This window comes from Equus quagga, chromosome 14 (assembly GCF_021613505.1).
Source record: "Equus quagga isolate Etosha38 chromosome 14, UCLA_HA_Equagga_1.0, whole genome shotgun sequence".
Classification (NCBI taxonomy): domain Eukaryota; kingdom Metazoa; phylum Chordata; class Mammalia; order Perissodactyla; family Equidae; genus Equus; species Equus quagga.
In genome coordinates, this window is record NC_060280.1 from 88,233,107 (window position 1) to 88,240,803 (window position 7,697).

Consider the following 7,697-nt stretch of genomic DNA (forward strand, 5'->3'; position numbering starts at 1 on the left):
GGAATCGGTGAAAGCAGGCCACCTGGAGTTCTCTGAACCTTGGCTCCTGATGTGATGCGCAGTAAACGGGCACGTGGGATCCAAACCTCGCTCTCTGTCCTTCATTCAAGTAATATTTCTTAAGCGCCCTCACCACGCTCCGCACTGAGCTGGTCCTAGGCCTCCAGTGATGTGCCGAGCCGGCAGCGTTCCTGCCTGTGGAGCAGACAGTCCATGAGTTCAGTTGACTGTCTCCCGTATTGATCACACTAACACGTGATAGGAAAATCGAAGTGCAGTGGAAGAAAAGCCCAGGGGGCAATGAGATCATAACATGGGGCCTTCCTGGGATGAAGAAGTCAGCTCATCCTCTCTGAGGGAGAGGCATTTATGCCAAGAGCCAAAGGAGGAGGGCACTGAGTAGAGGAGACAGGATGTCCCAGGACTCTAAAGAGGAAAAGAGCCTAGGGACAGAAAAAGGCCTGTGTGGCTCAAAGGGGGAGGCCAGGAGCAGCCACACTGGGCAGGGCCCTGTGGGCTGTGGTGAGTATCTTGAGCTTTTTCTGGAGCACAGTGGGAAGCAGTTGAAGGGTTGTAATCGGGAGAATCCCATGGCTGCAGGGTGGAGACTGGGCTGGTAGGGAAGGAGAGGAGGTGGGGAGTCCCTTTGGGCCGTTGCAGTGGCCCAGGGTGCAGAGGGGGATGGCCTGACTAGCACGAAGGCGATGGAGGTAGAATGGATAAAATGGGAGGAGTGGACGGACTCCAGCTTTCTCTGCAGCTGGGCCAGTGGGGACATGGATCCTCTGGCAAGAAAATATCCAGAGTCCTGTTTGGACAACACGTCTGTTGGGAGTAACCCTATAGGCTGGCCATTTATGGCTATATGTTGAAATCCCTGTTTAAGCAAAATTGATGCCTTTAGTGCTTATGTTTATGTCTATGATACATTGCGAGTTAATTTTTTTTTCCCTCTCCAAAGCCCCAGTACACAGTTGTGGATTCTAACTGTAAGTCATTCCAGTTCTTCTATGTAGGATGCCACCTTGGCATGGCTTGATGAGCGGTGCTAGGTCCATACCCAGGATCCAAACCAGTGAACCCCAGGCTGCCCAGGCAGAGCACACAAACTTAACCACTAAGCCACGGGGCTGGCCACACGAGTTAATTTTTGTGTAAGGGATGAGGTAAGATTGAAGTTCATTGTTTTCCATGTGGATATTCAGTTTTTCCAGCACCAGTTGTTCCAGACTGTCCCCATTGAATTATCTTAGTGCTTTTGTCAAAAGTCATTTGACTGTTTAAGTGTGAGTCTGTTTCTGGAGTCTCTGTTCACTAATCAATGTGTCTCCCGATATGCTAAGACCACACTGTCTTGATTTCTGTAGATTTATGTCATCTTGAAATCAAGTAGTCCTCCAACTTTGTTCTTTTTTTTATTCACTGTTTTGGCTACTCTAGGTCCTTGGCATTTCTGTGTAAATTTTAGAATCAGCTTGTCGATTTCTACCCAAAACCACGATGAGATTTTGATTGGGATTGCATTGAGTCTGTAGACCAGTTTGGGAACCATCTTAATAAAATTAAGCCTTCCAATCCACGAACATGGTATATCTCTCTGTTTATTTAGGTCTTCTCTAATTTCCATTAAACGTGCTCTTTTCGGGCCTTTCGTACTCCACTGTAGGAAATGACAAATGACTCGTGTCAAGGTCACGGGGACCTACGTGTTGCTGGCTCTGGGGGTCAGTTGGCAACAGTGGACACATTCCCTCTTCAGCGCAGTCTCCTCGCGTGGCTTCCAGGGCACCACACACCCCTGGGTTTCTTCCCACCCCGTCACCGGCTCCTTCCCAGGCTCCTTTGCCACTTCCTTCTCTTCATACTGACCCCTTAGCAATGAACTGCCCCATGACTCAGACCTGGGGCCCCTATCTACAGTCACCTCCCTGGCTTCCAGTCTGATGACCTTAAAAAATCATCTACCTCCTAGGTATCTATCCAAAAGGATTAAAGACAGGTACTTGAAGAAATACTTGTAAACAAATGTTCATCGTTGCTGCTATTTATAATAACCAAAAGGTTGAGTCCAAATGTCCACCAGCAGACGAGTGGATAAACACACTGCAGTCTCAGTCAGTGGAGTCGTCACCCATCAAAGGCAGCGACGTCCTGACACGGGCTGCAGTGTGGGTGAACCTCGAGAACATGCTGAGGGAGTGGAGTCAGACACACAAGGCCACATGTTGTGTGAGTCATGTCCAGGACAGGCAGATCCAAGCAGATTGCCAGGGACTGGTGTCGGGGAGGACTACCTAACGGGTACAGGGTTTTATGTGGGATGGTGAGAATAGTTTGGAACTAGACAGAGGTGGCGCTCTGTACTAAATATCACTGAATTCTTCATGTTAAAATATTTAACTTTATGTTATATGAATTTCACCTTAATTAAAAAAAAATCTCCATGCTGGCCAGCCCAGGGGCATAGTGGTTAAGTTCCCGCACTCCGCTTTGGTGGCCCTGGGTTCAGTGGCTTGGATCCCAGGCACAGACCTACACATCACTCATCAAGCCATGCTGTGGCAGCATCCCACATACAAATAGAGGAAGACTGGCACAGATGTTAGCTCAGGGCCAATCTTCCTCACCAAAAAAATAATAATAATAAAATTAAATAAATAAGTCTATATGCTAAGGATTTCCGAATCTTTCTCTCCTGTCTGGACCTTACCCTTGAGCTCCAGAAAACTGCCTCTCAGACACCACCACTTGGATATTTAATAGGAGTTACAACTTCGGTTCTATCAAGTTCCTCTTCTGCTTAAAACCCTCCAGTGGCTCCCATCTTGCCAAGAATAAAAGGCAGAGACCACGAAGAGAATGAGAAGCCAAGCCGCAGACTGGGAGGAAACACTTGAAAAGGCACATCTGATAAAGGACCATTATCCAAATATACAAAGAGCTCTTAAAACTCCGCAAGAAGAAAATGAATAACCCAATTAAAAAATGGACAGGGGTCGGCCCGGTGGCGTCATGGTTAAGTTTGTGGGCTCTGCTTCAGCAGCCTGGGGTTCACAGGAATGGATCTTGGGCATTGACCTACATACCACTCATCAAGCCACGCTGTGGCAGCATCCCACATACAAAGCAGAGGAAGATGGGCACAGATGTCAGCTCAGGGCCAATCTTCCTCACCAAAAAGTAAAAAATAAAAAAGGACAAAAGACCTGAACAGACACCTTACCGAAGAGGATGTACAGATGGCAAATAAGGGTATGAGAAAATGTTCCACATCATATGTCACTCGGGAATTGCAAATTAAAGCAACAATGAGATACCACTGCACACCTATAAAAAAGGGAGAAATCTAAAACTGGAAACACCAAATGCTGGTGAGAATGCAGAGCAGCAGGAACTCATTCATTGCTGGGTGGGAATGCTGATGGCCCAGCCACTTCACAAGATGGTTTCGCCATTTCTTACAAAACTAAACATACTCTTACCATGTGACCCGGGAACCCCACTCCTTGGTACTTACGCAAAGGGGGAGGAAAGATGTCCCCACAGAAACCTGCACGGGGACGTTCTGATGGCAGCTTTCTTCATAATTGCCAAAACCTGGGAGCAGCCAAGACGGCCTTCAGTAGGTGAACGGATAAGAAACTGTGGTCCACCCAGAAAATGGGATATCGGCGCTAAGAAGAAATGAGCTCACCAGCCAAGAAAAGGCGTAGAAGAACCTTAGATGCACGTCAGTAAGCAGAAGAGGCCCATCTGAAAAGGCTCGTTTGTGCTGGATGATTCCAGCTCTGTGGCCTTCTGGAAAAGGCAAAGCTAGAGACAGTAAAGAGATGAGTGGTTTCCAGGGATGGGAGGTGAGGGGGGAAGACGGGCAGAGGACAGAGGGGTTTCAGGGCAGTGAGACTGTTCTGTGTGACCGTGTGATGGTGGACGCGTGTCATTCTCATTTGTCCGAACTCGGGAACCCGAGCGTCACCTGTGGATGCTGGGTGATGACGCGTCCCGGGTTCATCAGTGGTCACAAGAGGTCCCCTCCGGCGGGGATGTTGACGGAGGGGGAGGCTGTGATAGTGGGCAGGGAGTGTGTGTGGTAACACTCGACGTTCTGCTCAGTTTTGCTGTGAGCCTAAAACCACTCTAAAAAAGTTTATTAAAAAAATATAAACAAATTTAAAAAGCCAGAGCCAGTCCTCACAGAGGCTACAGGCCTTCGCTCCCTCCTGGACCTGATCTCCGACTATCCTTCTCCTGGCTCATCCCTCTCCCGTCACTGGCCTCCTTGCTCACTAGTCTTCAGACCTAGGTCCTGCCCCAGGGCCTTTGCCCAGGTGCTCCTGACACCTGCCTGGCTCCTAGAGGCCCCGTGTAATGCTGCAGACGCCCCTCCTGCATTCCCATTTATTTAGTCTGCGCTATTCGTCTGCCCTGCTGGACTGTCAGCTCTGGGTCTGTCTCCATCACCCACACCTCCCCAGCACCTGGGAGAGCACCCGGTGCCTGGTTGGCGGAAGAGAGGATGAGTGAGTGCATGGGCACCACGGAGGGAGTCTCAGGGTGACTCAATGCTGCCTCCTCGTACGGAATGAGGGTTTCCATTGACGAGATGCTTCCTGAGGCCTCGGGGTTATCCCCCAGCCTCTCAGATGCCAGTAGGGAGAGTGACCAGGCCCTGGCCTGGAGTCACATCGTCAGGCTCATCTCGTGCGCAGCGCCCAAGGCACCTTCCGATCGGCTGCCTGGAGCAATGGCAGCTGCCACTCCGCCTTCCCAGGTGGGAAGCAGACTGTGAGGTGCGGGGAAGGGTGCTGTGAATGCAGGGGGTGCAGAGGAGACCAGAGGTTTGCGACATCCCTCCCCACATGGCGAAAATAACCTTCCCAGTTGGTCTTAGCCCTATCGGAGCCTGTGTCCACGTCCACATCCTTGTGTATCTGTCACCTTGTTAGGTGGGAGTTTGTCATATTTTTGGGGTGGCTCAGAGAACGTGTTAGGATTCTCCAGAGATACAGAATCAATAGGATGTTGGATATACATATATATGCACCCTATTGATCCTGTTTCTCTGGAGAAACAGAACATATATATATATAAATAGAGAATATACATATATATCTGATAGGTAGGGAGAGATTTATTTTAAAGAATTAGCTCATGCGATTGCAGAGGCTGGCAAGTCAGGGAAGAGTTGATGTTGCGGTCTCGAGTCCGAATCCTGCAGGGCTGGAAACTCAAGCAGGGTTTCTCTGCTACAGTCTTGAGGAGAATTTCTGCGTCTTTGGGAAACCTCAGTCTTTGCTGTTAAGACCTTCAACTGATTGGATGAGGCCCACCCAGGTCATGCAGGGTCACCCGTTTTACTCAACTGGTTTCAACGTTATAATCACATCTAAAAATCTACCTCCACGGCAACACCTAGGCTGGTATTTGACCAAACAACTGAGGGCCATGGCCTAGCCGAGCTGAGGCATAAAATGAACCATTACAGAGAAGAATGGTCTTCTCTCTTTTGACTCAGTGTTGAGGGTTTGAAATAAAAAGCTCATGCACGTCTAGTATGTGCAAACGTAAAACGCACCCTCTTCCTTTGCTGCTGTAAAGTGGAGACTCTTTCAATAATCTCTTCAGATCTTTCTTGGAAAATGAAATCATTTATTAACCAAATGTGTATTTATTCCACAAACATGACCTACTGCCCTGAAAAATGGGCCTCACAAGAAAGCGATTTCCCCAGATGAAGCAGTGAGATGTGTAGTGCGGAAAACAGGAGGAGTCCTGCTAAATTACAAGCCCAGAGCAATGGCAGGCAGCCCTGGCTGTAATTCAACACAGTAGACAACTGGCATGTCACATAACGCTTGCACTAAAGCATGCCACTGCCGGCAACCACAAGGAGAAGGCTAACCACCCACATTTGTCATAATTTTATGGATGTTTTATTCTTACTCCAGGATGTTTTATTTTAGGTTGAATTTATTAAGCTCTTCTAGAACACTAGTCCTGAATTGTTACACTTTGGGCTTCAATCAAGAGTAATCAGGGGCCGGCCTGGTGGCACAGTGGTTAAGTTTGCACATTCCACTTTGACAGCCCAGGATTCGCTGGTTCGGATCCCAGGTGTGGACATGGCACTGCTCATCAAGCCATGCTGTGACAGGCATCCCACATATAAAGTAGAGGAAGATGGGCACGGATCTTAGCTCTGGGCCAGTCTTCCTCAGCAAAAAGAGGATTGGCAGCAGATGTTAGTTCAGGGCTAATCTTCCTCAAAAAAAAAAGTAATCAACAACAATGGTTTATATATATACACACACCATACATATAATTTGATCTAGGCTTCATATATTTAGACATTTCACCAAAGGGGATAGACAGATGGCAAATAAGCACATGAAAAGGTGTTTAGTTAGTATCACTAGCCGTTAGGGAAATGTACATTAAAACCACAGTGAGAAATCAGACCTCTCAGAATGGCTGGAATAAAAATCAGCGACAACACCAAGGCTGGCGAAGATGCAGAGAAACTGGACCACGTGGGAATGCACAGCAGGTGGGGATGTGAATGGTCCAGCCGCTCAGAAGACAGTTGAGCACTTTCAGAAGAAACTAAACAGACAGCTATCACAGGGCCCAGTAAGTGAACTCGTGGGCGTTTATCCTAGAGAAACGTAAACGTGTTCACACAAAAACCTGTGCATGAATGCTCACAGCAGCTTTGTCTGTAACAGCCCAGGAAGAACCGGAATCAGCCCGGGTGTCCCTCACAAGGCGCGTGGTTAAACAAACTGGTCCGTCAGCACTGTGGATACTACTTGTCAATCAAAGGAAGCGAATGCAACAATCTGGATGAATGACTCTCTAGGGAATTATGCTGAAAAAAAAAAACACGACCAATTACAAAAGGTTACATACTGTCTGATTCTGTTTCTGTAACACTTTGAAACAGCAACATTTTTTCATGTTGGAAGACACATTAGCAGTTGCCAGAGGGAGGTGGGTGTGGTTGTAAACGGGCTGAACTAGGGCTCCAGCGGTGTTGGAACTGTTTGCTGTCTTGACTGTCGGGGTGGATACGCAAACCCACACATGATAAAATTGTTTAGAACTTAATACACAGGTGCACACAAATGAGTACAAGGAAACCTGAAAGAATCGGAACAAGAGCAATGAATTGTCTTGGTGTCAATATCCTGGCTGTTATACGTCAATAGACCTGGGGGGAAAAACATAGCAGAAAAGTATATGTAGATATCCTGGCTGTGAGACTGTATATCGTTTTGTATTTGGGGATTCGAATAGATATTTGCACACCCATTTTCAGAGCAGCCTGTCTCTGAACATCTTGTCTACTGTAAATGTACAGCCAATAGCCAGTATATTTACAATATACAAACATACTCTAAATATACATCGACAAAATGTGCAAGTAACCCAGGTGTCCATAGACAGATGAATGGACAGTGTAGTATATACAGACAATGGAATATTATTCAGCCGTAAAAAGGAAGAAAATGCTAGGGCTGGCTCAGCGGTGCAGCCGTTTAAGTTCTCATGTTCCACTTCGGTGGCCTGGGGTTCACTGGTTCAGATCCCCGGTGCGGACATCGCACCACTTGGCGTGCCATGCTGTGGTTGGTGTCTCACATAAAAAGTAGAGGAAGATGGGCACGGATGTTAGCTCAGGGCCAGGCTTCCTCAGC